At 42.9% G+C, this 23,501-nt stretch overlaps 1 protein-coding gene and 1 long non-coding RNA gene across 3 annotated transcripts in view; one reads left to right on the top strand and one right to left on the bottom strand.

Moving 5' to 3' along the window:
• The window catches only part of Maml2 (mastermind like transcriptional coactivator 2), a 323,159-nt gene that overhangs the window by 21,594 nt on the left and 278,064 nt on the right, over positions 1-23,501 (bottom strand). The gene's annotated exons all lie outside the window — the stretch shown is intronic.
• Positions 8,456-20,407, top strand: LOC116072920. Of its 2 annotated transcripts, none has more exons than XR_004111592.1 (3): positions 8,456-8,889; positions 17,734-17,972; positions 20,291-20,407. It is a non-coding gene; the product is annotated as an uncharacterized LOC116072920 (long non-coding RNA). The 2 variants fall into 2 exon arrangements; XR_004111593.1 differs by having other exon boundaries at positions 17,683-17,972.

Here is a 23,501-nt window from a genome sequence, read left to right as displayed (position 1 = left end):
CAGATCACTGTGAGCAGTCTTATGGGTGCTGGGAATTGATCCCAGTTGATGCTCTTAACTGCTGTGCCATCTCTTCAGCCTCATGGTTTTTGTTTGTTTGCTTGTTTTGTTCTGTTTAGCTGGAGTCTTGTGTAGCCCAGGCTAGTCTCAAACTCACTAAGTAGTTAAAGCTGACCTTGAACTCCTGGTCCTTCTGCTTCCACATTCTCGTGTTAAGATTACAGACATTGTGCCCAGTTAACACAGGCAGTGTTTGCTGCAGCTGAATAACTCTCCAAAGACTCACACTGAAACTTTATCTTCATACTGGAATTAACAGGTAGAGCCTCTTAAAAGACAACAGGGCCACAAGGCTCCATTCTCAGAGCTCCTTCTAAGAGGAGCCTCAGTCCATTCTACCTTCTCCGTCTGCCTTGAAGGAAGAAGCCATTGGCAAAAGCGGCCTCTGCACATGCCATGCCAGCACCCTGACTTTAGTTTTCTCAGACTGCTGAATCTGGAGAAATGCTTTTCATGGTCTTTGTAAGTGATGGCTCTGTGGTGTTTTAACATGTAGCACAGATGCACTCAGCATTGAAGGAGAGTTAACATTTATTTTAACAATTATCAACTTATAGTTTATATGTATATATTTATACATAAGTACATTCTTCTAGGAGTTGGCCCTGTAACCTATGAACCCTGTCAATTTTAGTCTTTCTTTGTGACTTTTGTGACCTTATGCTCTCCAACTTTAAAATGTGGAATTTAGATTATAATCTTAGTTCTAATCTGGCCAAATAGTTGAAATTCCTTTTGTACTTGGTCAAGTGAACAATACATACCACTGGAAGAAAACAATTCAATTTCTATTTCTCAGCTGAGTCTAAAATATGATTTAGCAACATGGCATGCAAAATCATAATCTCTCTACTTTATCATAATCAAATAATGGCTTTGGGCCAGGTGGGGTGAAGGATGGGGTCTCAAAGTGTTCGTTCTCTTCTGCAAATGAATGGAGGCTTGCAATGGAAACACTAGAGAAATGTATAGATGGAATGCCAGACATATTCACACATAGAAGTGTCAGAAAGCACAATGTAAAATTGTGTGGCTCTGGTATAAGTTCTCGAGTGATTCTGTAAAAACGTCTATCCTTTCCATAGTTCTGTACAAAAAAAGAAAACAAAAACCAAGAACAATAGCAAAGAACAAACAAACAATCCTTCAATTTCCTAGGAATAATATAACTTTTAAGCCTTGATTCTCTATTGTGTACTAAAATGTACAAAACAAATCTAAGACAAGCTCCCTGCTTTAAAAGAGAAACGGAGGCTATATTCATTGTCCTGTTTTGCTTAGTGCTTTGGAGCTCCAGAGGAGCAAACAATGCACACTGCCCGGCTAATGTCTTCAAACAACTTCGTGTCCTGTGACATTATTGAGAATCTTCAAGTGCTTTACTGTAGTGGCCACAGGGGGTGTCAGGAAGGGGCCGTGTGCTCTCTGTCACATGCAGCATTGAAATGTTCCCTGGGTTAGGATACAAGCCACCAAATGCTTCCCTGGGACTTCAAAAAAGCCGAGTTCTCCTTAAGCCTCTAAGGGACAAATTTCAAAAGAGTAGAGATTTCTCTTGAATCAGTACCCAGAAAATTAAGTTATTTACCAAATCTTATTTATGTAAACTGTACAAATACATTTTTATGTGCAAGGTACCACAGTAACATTTTAGAAAAATGATAACTGTAAATAAAAAAAAAAAATCTACTCTAAGAACAAGGAAGGTCAATGATTTTTTTGGGCGGTCTTATATTTTCTATTTTGATTAAATCAGCCGCACAGATGCCTACTCTGCAGCCACCTTGCTAAGTAACAGGTATTTGATTAACAATCAGATAAACCACTTACAATTCACAGTTATCCAAGTCTTAAGAAAGTAATGTGTTTTCAGTATAACATTTCAATAAAATTACAAATACCAAACTTGGATATGACCCTGGTGCCTTAGCCCAGAGTGTCAGTGGTTGGTCAATGCAAAGTCCTAGCTCACCATGAAAGCCTGAGATGTAACCTCCACAATGGACAGGTGGACAGGAACTTGTGACCCCTATTTCTCAGTGATTTGGGAAGGTGGGTTGCTTTGGGTTCTGTTGCTTGAAGGGCAGATTCTTGATCGGAACTCTAACTGGGTAAACATGTGTGGCTTCTCCTCGCTGCTGATCAGTTGAGCATACATGAGGAGACTAATACGTGGTGCGATCTGCAGTGTTTACATTGTCTTGTGCTTTCCAGATCCATGTGGCACTTCTCAAGAGAGTGTACATCTGGGTCCACTACAACTCCCTAGTAGCTGGCTGACTCCAAATAACAGCTCATTTAGTATTTAAATGTTAGTATCTAACATTCAAATCAAAAACTATGACTAAACTTGAGCCAACTGGATCCTTCTAGAATTTAAAAGTATTGCTCATCAGCTATCCTGAGAAGGAAATGAGACAATTTAAAAACAACAACTGGTCACATCCCCTGTAAGATTAGCAGAGCTTGGGCCAAGTATGTGAAAGGCCACCCCATTGGGCACCATGCAGCTTAATGCAACTATATACACATATTGCAAAAAAAGTTGTTTTGAAAAGAATGTTTAGATTAACATCATCGGCTACTGTGGCTGCTTTGGCACCAGCAAGACACAGCTGAATCATCTCACCCTAGGGTCTGATTTGCTTAATAGATTTTCAGTTGAGGCTCATCATGTTCATCTGACTCCCCCATAGTGGTCCCTTCTGCTTTCCTTGTGTAGAAACACCTTCTTCTGCACCACTGAGGTGTCAGCATTGTTTTGAAAAGTCGCTGCTTTCCAGGTGTCTGGCGAGCTTTAGCACTCTGTGTTTAAAAGACAGCCTCTGAGTATTCTGAGAGTTAATTAAACCTACGTGTTTTAATACTAAATTACGCTCTTAGATGTGGTGTTAATGAGAGTTCTTAACTTACAGTGTTAGGGAAAGTAATTTAATTGGTTTCAGACAAATAAACAGCACCGAGTGTGACAATGGCCAGGCCCATGGACTGCAGTCCTTCTGCAGTGAGCTGCTACCTCGTGTCCTCCACCCCCAATGCAGGTGAACACTTGCACACAGTGTCTCTGATCTCGGCCTTCAGCACAGTTCTGGTAGCTGGATTAATCATTTTCTACTTGGCAATTAGGATGCAGTTCATGTCAATGATAAGAGACAGTGGGATAGTTGCTGTTTGCATGGGGAAAACACTGCCTCGTTAGGTGATTTCACCAAGTTTACTGTATTATTATTATTCATAAAAATCAGAAAGAGGCTCTTGGTATGTAGTGGATATATTTAACAGTCAAATTTAACATTCACAGAAACAGCTATTACACTTACACTTATATGCCTGCAATTGTTCAGAGGCTAGTGGGGAAAGAGGGTCTTTGATAGATAGTTACCTCTTAGGAGAATCAGAAATGTGGTCAGTTACCAGGGGGCATTCGTCACCGTAAAGGAAGGCTATAGTGTTTCTATTTAAATGCAAATAATAGCTTACAGTGTTCTGTATGAAGTGATTTATTTTGATACATTTTCCAACTCTCCTAAAGACTTTAGGTAAGCTGCTTCAAAATAGTATTCAAGGACATGTGCTCAAGGACCAACCAGCATTCCACAATGGTCAAGCTCCTTCATGTAAATATCTATGGTCAAGGATAGGAAACCAGTCAGGCCCACCCATTATGTAGTTCCAGTTAGGGGAAGCTGTTACCTGAACAAGAACAGGGACATAGGGTAGCATCAAGATTGATCTATTCTCTGACAACTCTAAGGTCTTAACCAGTTACCCATTATCATTGTAGTTTTCTCAATTATATAACCACATTATAAGACCAACAGATAATTATGGTCAGAGGAAAACCTCTTCTTCCTCATGGATCATATTTGAACATAGTCTCAATATAATGAAAATTGCAGTGCTTACAGGTCATGAATATTTTCCGAAGAAAATGAATTCTATTTAGACATTTAAATGAAAAATGACTTTTTCCTGTTTGGAATGAGTTAGAGGAAATCTCTTGGGAGACACTGGGACTGCTGGATTTGTTGTTTCCAGCTCTCTGGGTCACTGTGATTAGTAGACTCTCCTTTGATGTTAAATGGAGAGCTTGGGGCAACCTGCAGAGCAGGTAGGGACAGGGAGTCCCCCCAGACACTGCATTTTTGATGGTTTTTGAGGTCAAAACAGTTCTTACTCAGCTTTTCTGATTTCACTGTAGATGGGTTAAGGGAAGAGATGACACTTCGACACTAACAGTTATAATCAAGTTATAAAACACAATAGAAGGTACATTTTACAGACTTATTAAAACAATGGTAACCACATTTATTTGTTGGAGGATGGAGAGAGGGGAGATGAGAGGGAGGGAAAGACAGAGTGAGAGATCTTTCTCATCTAAAAGTATTACCCTACTCCTCAGTCTATATCAATACTTCCACCTATGCATATATCTTAGAATATCAATACAAAAATGCTTATAAAAGTTCCATAGTTTTATAAGTCCACTTCAACACAGAAGAATAATTTTTTGAATTTAAAAATACTGCTTTCCTTCCTTAAAATGCCTCTTGTTAGTAAAATCAAGGGTTTTAAATGTCAACGTAAAAGTCTACAAGCCAACTAATCAACAATAGGATTATTTTTTTCCCTTAACTTTAAAGAAAATGTCAAGAGAGACTCCAGCCTTTTATGGAACCTGGTAAGGAGGAAGAATTTGGCTTGAAATTCACAATTCAGTACCTTATGCTAAGAGGAACGGTGACATTTTGCTTTCTGAAAAGTTGCGTGTCGGTGTGTGTTTATGTGCTGTCTGTAAACTTCTGTGATTCATGTATATTTTGGGAGTGTGTTTTTGTTCTTTTATAAATCACCTTGATCTATTTCACTTATTGTCAGTTTTCTAGAATTTGTTAAAAATCTCATGTCACCTGAGCTAAGCCCAGGCTTGGCTACCAGCGCTTTCCCGGACTCTGGAGTGATGCTTGGGAGCAGGCCTTTCCAAAGCCTCTTCCTCACCTCTAGCAGGCACTGTGAGAGCGCTTTCAAGTTAGCCCCACTGTGCCTTCCAGCCACTGAGGATCGAATGCAATCTCATAGCAACAGGCTCCAAACAGTCCCTCATTACAAGTCTCGCCCAACAACCAAGTCTTTAACCAGAACAAAGGTTGACAGTGATTAATCATTAAGTGGTTCCTTGTTCCTTGCTGCACGTGCTCCTCCAGTGGAGGCAGGCTGGAAGGTTTCCTGTCTCTGAGCTCTACTGTGCCCTGCCTAGCCTGCTCTGTATTCTCATTTCCAATGCTGCAGGCATCGGCAGTTGCTCTGTGCAGTGTCCTGGCTCTGATTCTGAGCCTGGCAGACTCTGAACGGATACAGGGAGCCCCACAATAAGTTGTTCACTTCACATCTGCTTACTAGATTATGCTCAAGCCTGGTTGAAGGAATTGATTAAACACCATTTTCTAGAAACAACCTTGGAAATCTGATCCCTTAACCTACCACTGATGAGTTGATATTCTTCAGTCCTACGGTTGGTGAACATGGCTACCTTCAGTAACACTTCTGTATGGAAACAGCTGGGAGGCTGATAAAACATCATGCTTCAAAGCAATCAAATAATTTTCAGGAATTCTCTTTCAAATATTCTGTTTCTCAAGGCAGCAGAGTTGTGGGGTGAGCAAGACTCACCGTGAGTGGCCTCGGGTGATGTAATGCCAGCGACATTGTGGTCTCCTTTCTTTCTGTGTTTTTGGTCCTGGGCTTAGGCACTGTGGATCTGTCTTGTAGGTCATATGGGGACTTGAAGAATTGCTTGCCCTCACTTTTAACACTGAGCTGGGAATCAGGTGAAGAGGGACGATGGATAACAAGATACAGTTTTCTAAAGGATGAGGGACAAAGACTATAAAAATAATGGCAACAGCAAAAATGAGGAAGGTACTGCCTTTGTAACAAGCAGTGACATTTAACTATGAAAGGAGTTGATCCCTGAGGATTCTTTATGTCTATTTGGTTCTCTTTCCAAGTTAACTATAGAATTAAGTAGTGACAGATTTCCAGAAAATAAAGTAGATTTTAATTCCCCCCTCCACAGTGTGAAAGCTGAGGCAGGGCACTAAGTAGCAAGTATCAGCTGTGTACTTGAGTATGGAACTGTGATGTGGCAAGACTAGTGCTAGATCAAGCCAGGTAGTGTTCCAGCATGAACAGAGGAGGCACTCAGGAGACCCACACCTAGCTCAGAAGCTTTGGGCAAGTCATGGCTGCGGGAAAAGGGAGAATTCCTTTTCTTTTTTAAATTTTTTTTCCTTTCTTTCTTTTTTTTTTTTTCTTCCGAGACAGGGTTTCTCTGTGCAGCCCTGGCTGTCCTGGAACTCACTCTGTAGACTAAGCTGGCCTCAAACTCAGAAATCTGCCTGCCTCTGCCTCCCAAGTGCTAGGATTAAAGGCATGCACCACCATTGCCCGGCAGAATTCCTTTTCTTTAAGAGTGTGGTCTCTTCTTAGTTGCTTATACTGTGCTTAATGGCCCTGCGCCCATGCACATACACAGAGCCCTAACTGAACTCAGTGACTTATCAAGAAGGAAGAGGGAGAGAAGGGAGAAAACATGGTTTTAGGAGGTGCTGGAGGTCTGGGACAAAAGGGGAGAGTGGATATGATCCAAATACATTGTCTTACATCTTAAATTGTTAAAAATGTATAACTAAAAAGATAAAGAAACCAAACAGAAGGACTACATCAATACTGGAGATATAGGTAAGCATGACCACAAGGTGATCACAGACTTATGAAGATCAAAGGAGTCTGATGAAGAGCCCTCTTCAGAAAGCAAATGTCTCTCAACCGAGCCTCCCAGAATTACCTTTAAAACTAACATTAGTGAGCTTGGACTGTGGAAAACCAAGCAAGCAAGCAAGCAAGCAACCAACCAACCAACCAATCAGCCAGCCAGCCAGCCAGCCAGCCAGCCAACCAACCAACCAACCAACCAACCAACCAAACAAACAAACAAACAAAACAGTGGAGGACTGTAGAAAAGATGCATTTAGGTTTTGACATGGTCATGGTTGATATTTTAAAACCATCCAATCTGGATATTTTCAGTCAGTTCAGCTTACTGTTTCATGTTCTAACTGGTGGAATGTCTTTCTAGTTAAGGCAGATTGGCTTATGAGTATACTTTAGAACAACAGTTGGATTGATCTGCTCTTCCTAGTCTTTTCCAACTAGCACCCAAGGCTGCACTGTGTGGTAGGTGTGGTGGTCAATCTTCACTGTCAACTTGACTAGATTTAGGATTAGCATGGTGACATACCAGTAGATATGTCCATGGAGGTATCTCCACAAAGTTGAACTAAAGATGGAAATCTCGAGATAATGTGGGCAGGACCATCTCATGCATTGCATTCCTGGAGCAAATAGGAGAAAGGTTGCTGGGGACGAGCATTCATCCCTCTGTGCTCCCCAACTACAAGTGTGAAGTGTCCAGTGCCTCACAGCCCAGCTGTCATGCCTTGCCTGCTGTGATGGACCTTACACTTAAACACTGAGCCCAAACAACCCTTTCCTTTGTAAGCTGATCTTGTCAGGTATTTTTAAAAATAACAACAAGAACAGTTACAAACAGTGGCTTAAGTCAAAACCTCAAACAAAGATCTAGATCAACTATGATGGAGACTCTGGAACTATGGTCAGTTATCACAGAGCATCAAAGCAAATTCTAAATCTCGAGTAAGCAGATCTTGGGTTCAAATACTGATTCACTTGAGCTGTTCATCCTCAAGCACTAATAATGGCTGTCACATGTTGGAGATTTACAGATTGGTTGCTACTGACACTTTACAAACGATCACACCACATGATCAATAAAGTCCAGGAGTTATCCCTCAGAACTCCCTTTTCACAGATGAGAGAAGTGACACTTGAGATGTTACTTCATTCACTTAGCAAGCATCACATCAGAGATGCCAACACGGGCAGCCCTATGCTGGGGTAGAGCCCAGAGAGCTGTCGTATAAGCCAGGAGGTAATAGAGGAAGAATTCAGCCAAAGTCCCTGTTATAAAGCAGGGGGTAGACCTACATGACAGGCACATATGGGGAAATGCAGAAATATGAAGCAATGTAGTTGAATGATTGCAAATGTAATCGGCATATAGCCTGGCCTGCACACTGAAGCACTGGAGCCCTCGGCGGATTGCCTTGCTTTTCCAAATCTTAGTTTATCTGTAAAGGTGAGGTGATGCTTAATCTCCATGTAGCAACAAAAGTTTTTTCTTTTTTTCTTTTCTTTTGTGGCACTGAGGTTGAGCCCAGGGACTCATGCTTCATGCTTTAGAGCAGAGTTATACGTTTAACCTAAGTAACTGACTTTGGCTACTTTGTGGGTTCTTCCTTCTTCCACCCATTTCCACCCCTTTTCTTCCACCCTTTCAACCCCTTAACACTACATAAGAGAGAAAAAAGAGTAGAGAGGAAAGCAAAGAGATTCCTGGATAAAGTCAAGGGCCAGAAAGGGGGACAGTTATTGCTAGACTTCATGCTGACTAGGGATCAAGTTCCTTGGGGCAAGTTTGAAAATACAGCAGGTAACATAGCAAGTATGACCAGTGAAGTCACAATCATGCTGGTGTAATCTTGGCTGCCACCCTCTGTTTACAAACTGAGTTGAATGTCCTACCTACTAATACCTAGCAACAACAGGTAATAGCTTCATTGGGAGTCCTCTGCGTAGAACTCCAGCCACCACAAATTTTTCTATTGACTAGTTACAGCTACATGTGGAAATGTTTTGGAGAGAATCTACTTGCTTCAGAAGTAGCTCTTGGAATTTCTTTGGGCTAAGGTAATACAACTTGCTAGGTCCCGGATATAAATTTCAGTCACCCATTATACCTAATTCAGCAACCAGATACTAATTAATGATAACACATAAGTGAAAGCAGGTAACTGGGTTGATAGGCTACTAGAAACAGTCTAGCTGAAGGCATGGGTCATGCTTAGAACATGCGATTTCTTATATGATGCGATTGTAATGGTGGTTCATCTTAGAAGTAAAACTACTGTTTAAGACAACAGTCCGGAGCTGGTGACATGGCTCAGTGAGAGAGGCCCTTGTTATAAAGCTCAGTGAGGTGAGTTAGAACCTAGGATCCCACATGGTAGAAGGAAAGACCCAATTTCTGAATTGTATTTTAACTTCCACATGTATTCCTGCCCACGCCCCAAATACAACAAAAAGCCCACCCACAAATAAATAAGAGGAAAAGAAGTCAAATTACTAGACTGTAAATTTCTCTCTGTATTTGTGACAAAGGAGCACAGAAGTCACTTGGTTCTTTATAAAGTTCTATGCCATAGATCTGTCCAGGGTTGAAGAGACAAGTAGGTGAACCTCTGAAGGAGGAGATAGTTTGACTTGCAGATTGCTAAGAAGAAATGAACACAGGCAAGAAAGACTCTCCTTGAATCTCACGAACCACCAAACCCCAACAAAGGCCGGCTAAGTGTAGAAAGATCTTTCCCACGCACATGTGGGTAAAAGGCACGTGCTGCAGTGCCTCCTTCCCTGAGCTCACAGCCCTGCACCTCCATTCTCTGTAGCAGCTCTCCCTCTTGTTCTCTGGAGTCTTCTGTGCAGTACTGGTCTGATGACTTCGGTCTTCCCTACTGGGACTACATGACTCAGATTTATAAAGGCTTCCTTTTCCATATTAAATTATCTATCCTACAGCCAATTTCTCTTGCTTTGGGACTGTCAGTCTTGGCTCCTCAATCTTTAATGTGCACCATGAAAAGCACTTTGCGATCTTGTTGTAAGGCAGAGTCTTATCTGATGAGTTTTGATGAACAAAGCTGTTGGGGCTCAAACTCTCATGGATGCAAGTGCTGCTGCCTTGCAGAGCATTCAGGGAGATGAGACACCAGGAGCAAAAACTGAGTGGATGAACTCTTGGAAGCTATGACGGTGTGGTGTTATTGTATAACCACTTTCTAGGGCTGTCTGTTTATGTATCAACCAGAAAGGTGACCGAAATAGAACTTCTGGGTTGTGGTTCTGGGAATTGCACCCAGGGCTTTGCCCTTTCTAGGCAAATGTTCTGCCACTGAGCAATGCTGTTCCCAGAAGTCTCCTGGGCAGTGCGTCCAGGACTTCTGGGAGAGTAGTCATGGCTCTAGTTTCTCTTCCACTTTTTTCATCTATGGCTCAGGTCACCTTGAATGTTAAACTTTATTGTGCTGACTGAATTGCCATTCTTCCTGGCTGGCTGTCCCGGTGGACTCCATGTCAAGACCCTGTCCTGGATCTTCCTGAAGCCCCGCATGCCTGCTACAGAAAGTGGGTGTGCCCTAGTTTCCTGCCTTCCCCATCCTACCCCGAATTGGTGCAGTTAAATGGGCCATCTGTATCTGTGTCCCGAGCCATAACAGATGGCATCCTGGGATTAAGGTACAGAGAACAGAGGAGTTCTAGAAGGATTAGGCCTTCTCCCTCATGGGGGAGGGCTAGCAGAGGATGAGGGGGACCTGTTTGACAAGAGTCACTGGGCCCTGTCAGCATATTGTTTGTTGTTGGGTTTATTTCACTATCACTGTCCCTTGACTGTCTGATGTTCCTATGAATCTCTATAGAGGAAAAAACTTTAGAGAGAAGAGTTGGAGGATCACATTTGGAGTGCAGCTGTGTGACCTCAGATAGGTCAATTAACCTCTCTGTGCCTATTTGCTCAGGTGTGAAATTAAACTGGGTATCTAATATTATCTACAATGAGGATGGCAGCCTCACAGGGATCTGAGGGAGAAGTGTTAGAAGAAGCTCTCAGACTTTAGGAAAGGCTTCGCTAAATGAGGTCATGCGATGGTAAGAAGGATGTTTGAAACCACAGGGAAGGACTAGGCTGGTTAGCATTATCTTAACCTCTTTGTAGTCAACTAGAACCAGGCAACATAATAGATAAAGACAAGATTGTGCAAAGGGGAGGGATATAGTTAGAGATGCCTTTTACTCACTGAGGTAGAGAGTTCTGGAAGATCAGGTAGGCTAGGCTGGAATGCCCTGAAGAGGCTGGGCAGAATGCACTTATGTACTTGGAAGAACTCTCAGCTCATGAGGACACTGATGAGAGGTGCTCCATGAGTGCTTGTGGGCAGGTTTCCTGCAATGCTTCCCTCTCTGTCTGCAGCCAACGAGGCAGACCAGGTTGGCCCCAGATAATAGATGACAGAATTTTGCCTCCTGCTGAAATCATTATTTGTGCATTTTGTCTTTGGGTAGTCTAGAGGCACCTGAAGAATGGTTTTATATTCATTTCCATATGCTCACTCACCCAAGCCCACAAAGAAGTAGCTGGACAAGATGTTCAATTGGAAAGCCTGAACTACCATCCCTCAAGGGGCAGATTATATCAGAAACTCAGCAGGATACACATGAGCCCTCCCATCTGTGGAACAGGAACTATGGGGCTGGGATAGTGAATCTCAGTTGTTGACAGGAGGAGATCTCGAATCACCTAGGGACTGGGAATACCCTTGAGGGGTTATTTAGGGCCTGTTGATGAGGAATACTATTGATTAGGGTGGTAGAGATGGGAAGATCTGTCCACTGCCGGTAGTGTCATTCCCCAGGCTGGGGATCCTGAATTGTATAAAGATACTATTCATCACATTGAGGGCAGTAGTATTTACTAGCCTGATGGACTCTTAACAAAACGGAAGAGCCAGGGGCATAGTCTGTCCGAACCCCACTTATTGTATTCTAAGCATTTTTTTAAAATTGGATTTTACATTTTTAAGTGGATCAATTTTTCATTCCAGTCCAAAGGCCCTTGTCTGTTTCTGGAATTTGTAACATCTGCTAGGGAAGTGAAGAGTGAAGCTATTTTTTTTTTTTTTTAAAAAAAGATCAAGTAATAAAAAAGATTTCTCTGTTGAAGGACTGTGGATTTTCAATTTGTTCCACATGAGACCATTTGAGGAAATTACCTTTTAACTGGTTCTCGTCTTGTTTGTGCAGCACTATTCCCCTGGTAAGGATGGACTGTGATCTAAGAGGTTGGTTTTATACTGTAAAAATTCTGCTAGTCTAAGGACAATAGCCAGATTTCTAATGTTACATTCTATGGATGCTGTCTACGTGGGAGACCATTTTTTTCAGTTTCTAAAATGGGCCATAATTAAGACAAAACTATTATTTCCTGTGAACATACTATAGAGGATTACTTAGACTATATAGTTTTCCAGCTGGAAGACATAGGGTAAGGATGGAATGGCTCTCAGAAATGAACTGTGTTAAGAAACATCGCTTGTATCCCTGCTCCTAGGTTCTCAGTGGATGGCAAATCCCTGCTGATACTCATTCACTGGCTTAAGGCTCCTGCCTTCTATTTTCAGTGGAAGCTTAAAGGCTGGTGATGTGGCTGTGGGGAGGGAAGATTTCAGGGTAAAAGATGAGATTGTAGATAAGAGCTATATCATTCTGGCAGATAGGAAAGTCACTGTGAGCTTAAGGATGAACTGGGCTAGGTAGTGTGTTCAAGGCCATGCTGGGCTCTGTAGTGTGTTTAAGGCCATGCTGGGCTCTGTAGTGAGTTGGAGGCAATCTTGGGTTCAGTGATGCATTAAAGACCATCCTGGACTATGTAGTGAGTTCAAGGCCAGCCTCAGCTGTGTAGAAAGTTTAAGATACCCCACCACCTCATGTAAGAAAAGGAAGAAGAAAGAAGACAAAAAAGTCATATCTAGAGAATTCCACCTATGTCAGAAAGGAGGCAGAGTGTGCTGGTAAGACTACAAATTGTTGTGTGTGTGTTTTTAAGTTCTGCAATTAATATTTTTAAACACTTTAAGACTCATAAAGAAGAAATAAGTTCAGAAATAGCTTATATTTCCTGATATTTCCTGAAAAAGTAAAGTAAGAAGGGGATTTTTTGTTTTGTTTTGTTTTGTTTTTGTTTTTGTTTTTGCCAGCATTTACAATAGGAGCCACTTTGATTTATAAATGTGAATTAATTTTGGGAAAAGAATGAGTAGGTCAACATAATAGCAAGAACCTACACTCCAGCTATAGACCCAGAAATATCATGACAGTTGTCATATGAGACGAAAAGACAAGTCCACGAGGGAAGAAGAGGATGTGTAACGCAGGCTGCTGTGACAAGCATTTATGCATGCTAGGCTAAACTCCCCACAGCTGCTCACAACTCAGCATTCCAGCTGTGTGGGCAGAAGAGCATTCCAGCTGTGTGGGCAGAAGAGCATTTGCCCAGTCCTCACAGTGACGTCTTCATGGAGGTGAAGCAGCTGACCAGACAGAGAGCCGAGCAGAAGCACCCTCACAAAACCTCACTGAGCCTGATGTCCAATAACAACAAGACCCAGGGCACTTGAAGCCCAATGGTAATGGTGTCAAAAGCACCATGCATCTCCTTGGATGACCCTGACTTTGATGTATGCCCTATAAGGGTCAACAGCAGAGGGCTATCAAACCCTCTGTTCACCCTTCTTCTGAACCCCACAATACTGCCAGTTGGGGGAACAGAGGTCATCAGAGATGAAGAATAATCCAAATCTGGGTTTTGCTCTGGATCTGACACTTTGTGTGGCACGGAGACAATGTTGACATGGCTTAAGGGTGTCATGGGTATTTAGCAGGATAATATATGTGAAAAGCAGAAAGTCAGTCTTTAAAAAAAAAGTGCTATTACCATCAGCCGGCCTTTTATTCCACATTCTATTTCATGATAATCCCTTTCTCTCTCTTAATAACTGCTGAAGATATGACCTTGCGAAGTGTTCCTTTCTGTGTCTCATCCCACCAATTCTTTGTCGAAACATATGAAATAGATATTAGTGTCCCTGTTCACACTGGTGTATGTATCCATGTATGTTCTACTTTCAATGAAACTGCTAATTAGTGTTTTCAAAGCTATGCAAAAGAAAAGAAAAATATGATACTAGTCTCTTCACCATGAAACATGTGAGACCATCAAGGTGTCAGGCTGGGGTCTGAAAGGGACAAGTACTCACTCCTTAACATTTTTGATAACCAAAATGGTTCTTAGTGATTTTTCTTATTAGAATATATCACTCAGGAAAAATTATAAAAATATTCACTAAATAAAATGACTGCTTTGGGCACAGACAAGGGGCTTGACAACAGTTGCTTGGTTTCTGTCTTAAATCACTCAGATCTATGCACATCAGTATCCTAAGGTACAGAAGTGGTCTCTGTCTACCTTAGTCCTCCCATGTATTACATTTCCTCAGATAAAAATGTTTGAACTTGAGAGCAGTGATGCTCACCTATAATACATGTACTTGGAGTATGTGGCAGGCGGGTCCCATGCCAGGCCTCACAGTGAGACCCTGTCTCCAAATCCTTCAGGGACATGATCTTCAGCCAGGTCAGTACTCAAGAAGGGGTTTAAAACATGGGTCCCAGGGATTGTGACTATGCAATTTCTGTTGGGGATGCTGTATGGGGAGAGTAAGGGACAGCTGGGAGCAGAGCTATGTCCTAGGAGAGACAACAAAACCACCTCTTAGAAACCCTGGTGACACAGGGTTGTGTCAGCCTCTGGCTTCTGCTGGCTGAGTCCCAACTCCTGTCATGAGTGTTATTCAGAGCACTTGGAAGGGAGATACTCAATTTGGATCCAGTTAGGATCACCAGCAGGGGATGGGCTACAGCACTGCAGGTTTCTGATTGTTTCTTAGGCTTGACACTGTTCCCAGAATCAAAGATGATGAAGGCTGCATTTGTCAAACAGAACAGAGCATGCTTTTCAAAGGGTTTAAGGCAGAGCTTTGCTTCCTTGTTATTCTTAGTTCTGCCCCTCCTGTGGTTGACGCTCCCTTAAATTTTCATTTCTTCAGGGAAGAGCAATATTTCTTACGAGCTGTTTCTTCTAAGTATAACCACTGAATCTACTAGATGCATTTATGAACTCAGTGTAATAATTACAGTCAAGTAAGCAAGGCCCTGTTGCTTTAGGTAGTCTGGGGTTGGGGGCATAGGATTGGTGGTGTTAGATTTATGACAGAGATACCAAGAATGGGAAGCCAGTGTTTTATCCTCTATTTGATGACTGACTCTAAAGAGTAGAGAGTCTGACTCCCATTGCCCTGCTGGGGCAGCTGTTTAAATACTTGGACCTCACTAGTGCATGTGTACATTCATGTGTGCATGTGCGTGTTTGCTTACTTGCATGTGTGTGTGTGTGTGTGTGTGTGTGTATGTGCATGTGCCTGTGTGTGTGAGCACATGTGTGCTTATGTGTACATGTTTTTGTTTTGAAACTTCTACAAATACTTTTTTAATTGAACTGTTTATTTATAAGCTATTTCATTACCTTACTGGCACTACTTCTCATTTAACATAAAAAGGTTTCATGCAAAGTAGAAAAAGTCATAGGAACAAGACCTTAAAACCTTTCACGGGGGCCCAAAATCCCTTACATCATTTTTGATACTTGATTAAACATTTAAGAATAATTTAGGCATGATGAAAAAATGTAAAGGCTTACCTAAGGGCACTGTGGATGATTTTTGTTAGGACTGGACTTGAACTGTTGTGAATTTTCAGTCTTATTAGGTCTAGTTAGAGTACCAGGCAAGCAGAGCTTACACAGTTTGATCTTAGGACCAGTTCCTTCTGTCTCTGGGGTTCAACATTTTGGCTTCAATATTTGCCCTGGGCAACAACAAGGACTACAGTATACCTAAAAGACTTAGTTTCACAACACAAACACACAGAAGACCATGTCACAATCCCCTTCCCCATTCTCTCCAGGCTCTGTGTTTTCTCAACATGAAGCTCTCAAAGACTCCATGTATTCAATGAGGAAATCTTTCTCTACTCAAGAAGGCTTGAGGGGTTTCATTTGTCCTGAAGCCCAACAGAGAAATTCAAGGGGGAGAGATGAACTCGCAATACAACACAGGATGGGCTGGGGAGACAGCTCAGTAGTAATGTGCTTGTTTAGCACATAGGAAGCCCTAGGTTCAATCGCAGGTACTGCAAACAAAAGTTGTGTTTGCTTTATGCAGCTACGATGCAGTCACAAGTCCAAAGCTTGTGATTGTGAGTGGGTTCATGGCCTCTCTGGTCTGCAGTTTTGCTGTCTATGAGCTAGTGTTTACAATGCATGCTCTTCAGTAGTTATCTGGATGGGTTAACTGTGGTAAGGGTCTTATAATGTGTGTGGGCCCCAAGGAAGCAGCAGGAAAAGGAACTTCTAAGTAGAATCAGGAATCTGGCTGCACTGTGATACCTGCCTGGGATCCAAAATTTGGACTACCTAGTAAGACTTTGTCTTGAAAAACAAACATACCAGGGAGTGGAAAGGTTTAAATGGGATAGGAGCAGAGAAATTGGGGAGAGAAGGGATTGGGGGTGGGGAGTCAACCAAAACTAAGTATGTATGAAAATGCCACAAGAAATCCCCAAAGAGACAAGCAAAATTCCAAAACAAATGAGTGGCTTTTACACATCATAACAATTTTTTTTTTTTTGCTTTAATACAGCATTCTGCTTATCTGTAGATTTTTTTTTTGGAAAATGTAGTTACTTCTCTGAGATGGTATAAATGTAGCAATCAGGTAAGAAAGAGCAAATCTGTCCCCGAACAGGTGGCTGAAGCCCTGTTGCAGGACACATCCACTAGGGAAGCACACAAGCATGTAGTAAAATAGTTGTTTGTGTGCTATGGCAGCTGAAGAAAGAAGGCAGGTTGAGGAGCCATGGAGGGCAGGCTGAGGCACCCAGGAAGGCAGGCTGAGGCACCCTAGAGGGCTTAGTTCCTCTCATGTGGGGAGTGGTTAAGTATTTGTTCTTCAATGCTTGTGTGACAGCAGTGACAGAGAGTACACAAGCACCACTCATTCCCCTGGGATGGGATAGGTCACTTGGCTGGACATGGTGGCAGCGGTGGTGAGGAACCCAAACAAGCCCAGGGAAGGATTTCAGGTGCCCAGGACAAGTTGGCAGTAATGGCATCCTGTGGACTTTGGGTCTAATATGACCCCTTTCTTTTTTTGCCAGTGAGTAAAGAATTTCATATTAAAATTCACAAATATGTTGAATTCCCTACCTAAGAAGTCCAATTGTAAATACAACACAGGCTGAGATGCTGTGGCATAAATCACAAAGCTGTAAGCCTCCAATATTTTGTCTGTCCTCAATTCCCCAGAATGGCAATCCATGTCTGCCATTGCTAGTTCCAACCTGGTAAATACCCCTCTGTGCTTCCCAGCGCCAGCTTACCTTCCCATCTCTGTTCCCAGCACAAAGGACTGTAAGCCTCAGCACAGAGTGCAGTCTTAGATAAAAGAAAGCAGAGCAGATAATTTCAAATCTGATTCTGGAAATTTAACCAGAGCTCAGCACCAGCTAGGTTGTTCCTGCACTGTTGCAGGGAGCCAAGGTACCTGGGCCCATGCCAGGGCTCACTGCCTGCCCAGTTACCAGCTGCATGCTGGGATATCTCTACCCACAAACCAAACTTTGGCTTGTTTTTCTTCACAGCAACTAATGTCTCAGAAAAAAAATTGGCTTTGTAATTTCTCTGTTGCTTTTAAACCTGTAAAGCTAAATGATACACCCACAATAACATAAGAACCACTGCTCTTTTCTCTTTAGAAATCACCAATGGCTACAGGATCTTTGGCTAAATTTTTCTTCCATGTCCAGGTGTCTCATCTTGGCTGCCTCTCTCTTGTGCACAGATGCACTTAGAAGCAAAGGCACATTCTACATGATTGTAAGGCCGGGCTTTATTGGATAGCTGCTTGCAAGTGCAGCTTTGCTGCTGAAGCACGCATCTGTATCTGCATCTGTATCTGCATCTACTGGAAACCAAAGAACTGACAAACAGAGTTCTTCAGTCAGGCAGCAAAGACCCACCATGAGCAGCGACTCCCAGTCTTCAGGTAACTTTCAGTCATGCAGTGCAGGGCAGTTTGCAGAGTACACACAAGAAGGAAGAGACCACAAATGCCTAGCCAGAAACAATTCTTGCTCTCAGAGGGAGTGTAACTCATCCACAGATCCCAGGCACACAGCCACTGAGATCTCTCTGGGCATCTGAACCTTGTTTTTGACTGTTTCTTGCAAACTGTGTAAACACACCCCTTAATATTTTAACCCCCAATGCTAACATGATAAAGTATCCCAAGAGGCAGCTTGGTGAACAGTGTGAAGATCGTATGATTAAAAAGAGTCAGGATGGGACTGTGGGAAAGATAGTAACTGAGTAAAGAGAAAGGGAAAAATCTGTGTTTTAGTTAAGAGGAACACTAGGATTGACTAATACCTAGATTTTACCAGTAAAACTAAAGCATCTATTAATACCTAAGCATTTGTGCAATAGAAAAAAAATTTTTTAAAAAAAGTGAGGAGAGCAGTCTAAGTTGAATTCTATGGCACTCCACTGTCTCACCCAGCAGCAATGTGTGTTGTAGTAAGAGACTATAAAATGGACTTTAAAAAGTCATTTATTTATTTTAGTGAGACTTGACAACATCTATATTATATTATATTATATTATATTATATTATATTATATTATATATGAATGTAGTGCATATACTTATCTTTATAGCTGTTCAGCATCTATTCTCCTAAACACATACTGGAAAGTGATGATCTGAGGAAAGTGTAAGATATTAAAAATATAACCAAATCTTGGATAAATTCAGCACTTAAACTTGCAGTGCTCTTCCTCTGGTCTTTATTCTGTATTGCTCCCAATGTTTACACGACAGAGGATTTCTTTATATCCTGCCATGAGTGGGAGACCATCATTGTAAAGTAATTCAGGGGAGGGAGCTTATCACCCCTTTTATCTCCTAAATAAATGACACAGAGACCTAATAAATTTATTAACAAGCTTTAATCACTGTAGCTGGGCAGATGTTCATCTATTGTAATCCTCTACGGGTGCCTACTTACAGCTATGTGCCCCATTACTTGCCATCTTAGTCTTGCACTGGTTGTTCCTGCTCCATCCATGTCCTCATGCTGACTCCATGGCGACCTGCTCAGGGCAACTGCTCATGGTCTATCTCCTGGCAAATCCTCTCTCTCTCTGGTTCTCACCAAATACCTTATCACTGGGGCCAGAAGTCCTGCCCAGCTATTGGCTGAATCAGCTCTTCATTAACCAGTCAGATGTGATGGAAAACAATTTTTCTTCAACATTGAGACATGAGATGATCCAAGGGTAATAACAATGTCAGCCTCTATACTGTAACCAGATCTCCAGGCACAGTGATCAGCATCTGAATGCACTGTGTACAACACAGTGCACACCCAACAACAGATCACCCTCTGACTCTCTATCTTGCTCAATTGCTTTCAAACTAGACCCCACACTTTGTATGCATGTCTCTATTAGCATGTAGTCTCTTCATCCCACTGAAACATCATAGCCCTGCAGAGGACATGCATGCCTTCTTCACCCTATCCAGCACTCGGGATAGCACCTAGCATTTTTTAAGTGCTAGATAGGTACATGCTGAATAAGTGAATGACCAAAAAGAATTCCTTGAGAATGCTATTCTCAAGTTCTGGGCTTTATGGAGAAGATAGTATTTGAATTTGGGACTGAAGATGCAGAGGTTTCTAACAAGTCGTTTAAGATAAGAAAAAAGGTTAAATGGAGCAGGGAGATGGCTCAGCTGGAGAAGTGCTTACCAAGCAGACAGGAGGACTTGGCTTCCATTCTCAGCACACACATGGTGGCATTTACCTGAAATTCAAGAGCTGGGGAGGCAGAGAGAGGAGGGAACCTTGGGGTCATGCATGTGTGCCACCTCACCCTGCTTTATGTGGGTTCTGAGGACTCAAACTCAGGTCTTTTTTCTTATGCTGTAAGTGCTTTACCCACCGAGTCACATCCCCAGTCCAAGCTTGCCTCTCTGGGAAGCTATTTCTCCATCTCTTTGCTTTACCCAAACCACAAAGCTTAGTTAAGCCCTGGATAATGCCATGCTTACTATCACCTAATTCTGAATATTCTGCAACACAGGGGCACACTCTGACTTAGGACTGGGTCCCTGGGTTTACATAAAGACACTTTCCCCTTAGATTGATAGCTTATTACTTCACCTTCAGTTTGACCTTGGGAGAGAAAGGGCGGCAGCCGGTGGTACTGGTTCTGATTGTCTGGGCGTCCTTTTACAGGCAGGGACAGCCACAGTAAGTCAGGAGTAGATTAGAGCTCTAACAAATCTTACTTTCTTTCACAGAACCAGCACAATAACAAGAGACCACGGACACAGAAGTCCAAGCAGAATGCCCACACTGTCCAGAAACAGCAAAGGACTTCAAGAGGACCGGGGCTGGAGAAACAGCTCAGCAGGTAAAAAAAATTTAGCCAGTTACATTCGACAGCTTGAGTAAGATCCCTGGAACACATACGTTAAAAAAGGCACATGAAGTGACTCATGTTTATAATGCTTGTCTGGTACAGCAGCAGAAACAAGAGAGACCCTGAGTCAATAATGTGGCAAGTGAGAAACGACTCCTGGAAGCTGTCTGGTCATCCGTACATGAGTTCTGTGGCTCACCTGTGTCTGCACACATACCACTCCTCTCCCCCTAACCCCCGCTAAACAAACACACGCAATTAAAAAGGGAATGTCACAAAGAATCAGTCTAAAGTTCTCCTGTGGCAGCAAGGAAAATAAAAGTTGCCACCTGGGACACAAAGGAAGAGCCACTGGGAGGCCAAATGGACTTTACTGGCCATTGATGGGAGACAAGACTCTAGAGTTTGCTGTGACGACGATGACGACGACGACAACGACGATGACGACGCACAGATGGCAAGGTAATTGGTGTGAAACACAGAAGGTTCCCCAGCCGAGGAAGTACAGTCGTGAGAAATCCCTCTAACCTCTGGGTAAAACAACAAAGCTCATACAGACAATCAACCGGCTGAGCACTTTGGGTGTGAAGAGGTGTCACAGGACTGTTGCACACAGGACACTGTAGGGAGCAGAAACAGCTCTGGGGTGACAGAGGCAGAGAGAGGCCTTCTTTCTAGGAACTCTCAGTCAAGGCAGTGTTCAGATGCACCTAATCCTCACAGGAATCCTCACAGGAAGATATCAGAGGCATGCAGATGGGGGTTCTCTAATCATCTTTGTAACTGTGGATTCTGTTTGACAAAATATGTGTGTCTATAAGCCACCCACTACGGACTTGTAATAAGCAGACAGAGGTGAGCATCATTGTCTGAGAATGAAGAGATGAGGAAGGGTGACCGGGGAATAACTATGGGTGTGGTGTCTGGAGGGGAGTTTCTGAAGTGATACTTTGTAGACATTATTGCTAGACAAGGGCTTGATAAGCAGTGGGGTACAAAGGATCTTCAATCTTAAAAATTCTGAGGTATCTGGATGAGAGAGTCCTTCTTTACTGAAGGAGAGTTTCAGAGATATGCTACAGGTATTCTGCATCAGATTTTCTTGGGGTTTCACTGATGTCCTGAGAAGCTGGGATGAGTATACAGGGCCTGGTTATCACATCGCTCACTGTCACTCCCTTTCAGCCCTGTTGCCCAAACCCCATCATTCATAGGCTGTGGACCGTTTCCCATCTTCCCTTTCTTTTTGCTCGTCGTGTAGTTACCAAGTGTGTGCTGTGTTCCAAGTATTGAGATAGGATTTGGAATTCTCATTAAATTATAAATGCCGCAGAAAGAAAAACCTTACTTTTGGTGCACAGTGGGTTTTCAATAAGAATAGTTTAAAAAGGGTGTGTCTAACAGCCAGAGAGAGCAGCTATGTAATTGAGTGCTGGAAAGATGTTAGTCAAGAAAAATAAAAGTCCTTTGGCAACCGTGTCTATTTACAGTTTTGTTCAGATCTGAGTGTGGCTGAGTTCTTCGGAAATGTAGTGTTGGGGGAAAAAAGGAAAAGCTGTCAGCGTCCCTGAAGATGAGTCTGTGTTTTCCTTTTGGCTTTCATCTGCTATAAAAGACCTTCATGCCAGGTGTGTGCCGTCCCTGGTTAGGACCCCTCTTGGTATGTGGGCACCATCAGCCCAGATGCACAGAGTTGAGCCCCTGGCTGCAGGAACAGGTCAGGGCTGAAGGATACACAGCCTGTGATCATCAACCAAGCCTCGTAGCCAGGCTAGGAGACAGAGACTGGAGGGTGAGTCTGTGCTTAGGAAGTAAACCCTTTTCTGATTTGCTCAGAGAAACCTCTGCGTGGAGAGCTGCTAGGTGAATGACCGTCTCAAGTCACAGGGCTTTGCCAGGCTCTGCAGAGCTCTGTCTACAATGTCGGAGAACAAAGGTGGACATGAAGAGGACCATGCTCCCTTGGGAGAGAACAGAGCTGGGCACCCTCAGACCTGGAGTTTCCTCATGCTGTGACCCTGAGGGCACATCATACAGCCTCTGCTTCTTCATCTGGTTCCTCTCAACCTCAGGTTCTCAGCTTCTCCCCTCATGATCTCAAAGACTGAGACCTTCACCCCTTCAACAGTTCCTTCTTGTAATTAATAACTAGTTTCAAAGAGAAATAGCCCCCAACCGATACCCTTCATTCCTGTAGTAGAAATAAACAGGGGTGAGAGTTACCCAAGTGGTCCTGTGCAGATGTACTGAGAGAACTTGCCTTTCTGATTGTTTTGGAAAGTAAGCTAAAAGTGAAATCACAAATCAAAAGCTGCCACACAAAACAAAAATGAGAAAAGAGCTGCATATGGGAAGCATCTTTTGGGACACAACAAGATTCTTTGATTCAACTGAATTCATATGTAATGCACTGGGTTCACAGAGCTAGCAGAATTCGCCAAAAGGATCTTCCCCTCCCCCATAGCCCAGATAACTGAAAGTACTCTCCAATGAGCAAATACTTCTTGGATGGGCGTAAAGATAAATCAAAATCGAAACTGGTGACTCAGAGAAGTTTCTGGAGCAACCTAATGTGAGTTTCCCCCAGTCAGCTCTTCCCCAGTCAACCCCCTCTTTTTTCTTTCCTCCTGTTTGCAAACTTCTCTTTTCCCTGTTTCTGCGAGTGGTTTTTGGTTTTACCATGGGGTGGGCTTTGGCTTCCCTAACTCTCACTTCTGTTAGGACACAGCCCTGATTTTAGAAAGAACAGAACCCCTTCCCACTCCTCCATCCTGCCTGGAGGCAGGTAAGCAAGCTCGATGAGGGCACAGGCTTGCTCTAGAGCTGTGAGGAGGAGAGGGGCAGGAGGAGGGGGGGTGGAGGGGAGGGTCAGGAGAGCCCAGTCTGGTCAGTACAGGAAGGAGGCAGGGCCTGGGAGGAGCATGTGCCCCCAGCTGTGCTGAGAGCTGGCTGAGCTCTGGGAAGTGCAAGAATGTGTTTGTGCTCATATGGAGGAGCTGGCAGAAGCAGGCCAGCTACAGGACAGGGATAGAAGATTGTTTTGTTTTTAGAGCTCAGACTTAAAAATACATTTTTCTTTGTCAGCAAAA

The sequence above is a fragment of the Mastomys coucha genome, unplaced genomic scaffold (genome assembly GCF_008632895.1).
Source record: "Mastomys coucha isolate ucsf_1 unplaced genomic scaffold, UCSF_Mcou_1 pScaffold23, whole genome shotgun sequence".
Classification (NCBI taxonomy): Eukaryota; Metazoa; Chordata; class Mammalia; order Rodentia; family Muridae; genus Mastomys; species Mastomys coucha.
The sequence above is the reverse complement of the archived record's forward strand: the minus strand, read 5'-3'. Positions and strand labels throughout refer to the sequence as shown.